We start from the raw sequence: 3,447 nt of genomic DNA, 5'->3' as shown, positions 1-3,447 counted from the left end.
TTAACACCTTTGGGGGAGAATTTTGGTGCCAGTAAATCCTTCAGAAATGGCACAATGCATTCAATATGAGTCAACGCCAGATCAGATAAAGTCCCCTTTACATAAAGAAAAGGAGGACTACATGATGGGTTTGTAGAAGACGCTGTCTGGGACATCACTAAGGGAAGGGAGGGATTCAGCACAAGTCACTAGGAAGACCTTCTAAGTCTTTGGCCTCTCGAAGAGTGAGGTCTTGACGGGTCAGATTTAAAAGCTGAAAAAAAGCATTTTGTCAAATCTACTGACCTTTCTTGAATGCATTGATTTAATTCCCTTCTAAACATATTTCTTTTCATGCCCCCTTGATGGAAAAAGTCTTTTAGTTTGAAGACCTGAGAATACTTTTTAGTCCATCCTTCTCAGAGGGCAGCGTGAGATGTGGGAGTTAGAAGATGAAGTGCCAAAGGCAAGAGAAATTGGGCAGTTTAACAAGTCAAAAAGAGAATTTTGCTCTGCTGAAGTTTAGATCAGCTGAAGTGGAGGTTGTTGACTACGACGGTCCCACCAGATCACCTCACACAGGTTCTAGAGTGGAAGGGTCTGAGCTACACCAGGCCCCTAAGACTGAGTCAGTACTAAACTATGGGGTGAAGGGAATGATGCCACTCATCTCTGCTAGCGAAGTGCTGGGGAGCATGAGTGAGATGCAGGCTAGAGAAAACACACAACAAAGGTTGTCCTCTTACGGGACAAGGGCCCTGGAGTCCTGTCAGTGCTCTCTGCCCTGCAGGCATTGGTGAAGTTCAGTAGGGGAGTAGACTCGGCCTTGCCTCCTAAAGCAGTCTTTCTCTACTGCATTATTATTTTTCTTCTTCTTCTTCTTTTTTTTTTTTTCAGTTTATGGCCAGGGCTGAGTTTGAACCCACCACCTCCAGCTTATGGGGCCGGCGCCCTACTCCTTTTAGCCACAGGAGCCGCCCTCTCTACTGTGTTATTGATGAAGAACTCATTGGGAAAGTTTTCTTTTGCTTTCTAAAAGAGAAGTCAGAATAAAGCAAGTCCAGAATTTACTGATCTGAGATAATTAACTCTGCCAAGGAAATGACTTGCTTCTGTGAGTTTTCCACACCTAGTCATTTTCCAAATTACGTGCCCAACTCACAGCTCCTGGAGTATTTGAGGATGTATGCCAAGCACTTTTTTATAGTTCTATTTTATTTTTGATTGATGAATAATACTTATATATACGTATATTTATGTGTTACAATGTGATAGTGCAATACATGTACAAATTGTATAATGATCAAATCAAGCTAATTAATATGTTCATCACTTTATTTCTTTGTGGTAAAAACATTTAAAATCCATTTAAAAAATATAAAAATCCTCTCTTTTAACTGTGTTGAAATGCGCACTATATTGAACTTGTGAAATACATGAAACTTATAAAATACCTCTGTTTCTGGGTAAGCTTTAACGTTTTTATTTCTTTTTTTTAATTGCTTGACCCTTTAGAACCTGTGGAGCAGTTGTCACCTTTCTCCAGAAATAGACACATAAATACAAAATTTTCCATGCAATTTCAAGGGATTAAAAGCCCTGGTTTAGAAACACTGACAATTGAATTATAGGCAACATTGTGTTAATGTGTAAAAGCTTGCTGCCTCTTTAGTGGTCGGTTGTGAGTAAGTCCATACAGCTTTGTTACTTGGCATGTTTCTTGCACAAACTCAGGCTATTGTTTTAAAATCTTCTTTGCAAAGAGAGATCTCTGGATTAATAGAGTTAATGCATACAGAACACTTATATTGGTGCCAATCCTATGGTAAACACTAACCATTAGCTACCATTATGATCATCATCTCTCCATACTCATAGAAACTTGAATGTGGAAAGGCTGTGCCAGCCTTATCTCTCTCCTACAATTCACTTTTCTGATGGATGGACATCTAGTTACCTCTCACAGGTAATCTGCAGGTTGCTTACTGCCTTGCAAGGGAATATGATTTAGTGTTAGCCAACAGTTAATTTCCAATCCAATTTTTCTGTCACTTGCATACTCCCCAGCTCTTATTCATTTTGGGTGGGAAAAAGGTTGGTGGATTATTTATAATTATCATACAATTTTTAAAAGAAAAAAAATAACATGAACTTGCTTGATGATTTTATTATCTATTTTGGGATACATAAAATAATGAAAAAAATTTTTTATTTTTATTTTGGGTGGGATACTTCTCGAAGCAATCTCCAAGATGAAGTCCAGGCTTCCTCTTGCATGTCTCACAGTAGAAAATAGTTTCTCACCATTCACCTTTCTCATTTCTTCAGCTGAAAACCATGCAACACTTTTTGATTTTTTTGTTTCATTTTCCATTTTAAAATGTATCTTCTCATTTAGGCTTTCACCACTGTCAGAAGATGATGCTCTTCTCTTCCTTGAATTTCTGTTCCTTGCATTGCTCACAAGCAAGGAGTGATGAGATTTCTCTTGTAAGAAAGATGCATCTGCACTTTTTATCCACTCTTCTTTCTTATCTAATGAATAAAAGATGTAGTTATTCACAAGTGCAACTTACATCAGACAGGAGAATAATTTTTCCACCATTTGTAGGACCTCCTTGTAAATCTTTAAAATCCACAGTACTGATAAGCTTTGTCCACTCTTCCCATAACCTTTGTGTATTTTAAAGTAACTGTCAGTTTTTCAAATTGCACAGGCTATTTCTTTCTATAACCAGTGATCAACTGTGTTTGAGGGCCAAAGGATGTGCTCAGCATTATCCCTAACCTCTGGTTATAGAATAAAAGGAACATAAACAAATGCAACAAGAAAAAGTGTCGAACACCTTCCAACATTGGAATGAAATAGGAAAATCATTATGTCACACAAGATCGACATAAGATGAGAAAAGGTTGATTAATGATCTATGGAAAAGTCTCAAAAAAACAAACAACAACAACAAAAAAAACAACTCATCTCTCAACTGTCTATTAATTTATCCACATTGCGGGTATGGAGCAAGATGGCAAACTAGAGACATCTTCTTACTAGCCACTCACAGCATGACAGGAGAAAGAGAACTCCAATCACCTCTTCCTGGGTGAACCTACCCAGGGACATCACTCTGGGGGAAGTGGGGGACTCCAGGAGCCAGGGAGGAGGTCTGGAGCTGAGGAAAACCAGTGTAAATAACAAGTGCTTGCATACAGGCAGAGGCCAGCTGGCCCCTCCCACAGAGGTCTGGGATAGGAAAAGACTGCAGTTTTTAATTTTGGACTGACTCCTGCTTGCTGGAGCTGCCTTGGAAGGCTTAAACAAGCAAGTGGACTCAAAACAGAGTTAAGCAGCCAGGATTGACTACCAGGTGGGGTGGAACTCCCATTAGCTTGGAGAATAATTTAGGGCACTGCAATTAGGGGAAGACCACGCTGGAAGAGCAATCCACAGGTCCTAGTGCACAGCTGGCT

The sequence above is a fragment of the Nycticebus coucang genome, chromosome 10 (genome assembly GCF_027406575.1).
Source record: "Nycticebus coucang isolate mNycCou1 chromosome 10, mNycCou1.pri, whole genome shotgun sequence".
Lineage (NCBI taxonomy): Eukaryota > Metazoa > Chordata > Mammalia > Primates > Lorisidae > Nycticebus > Nycticebus coucang.
This window is presented reverse-complemented; position numbering follows the sequence as displayed.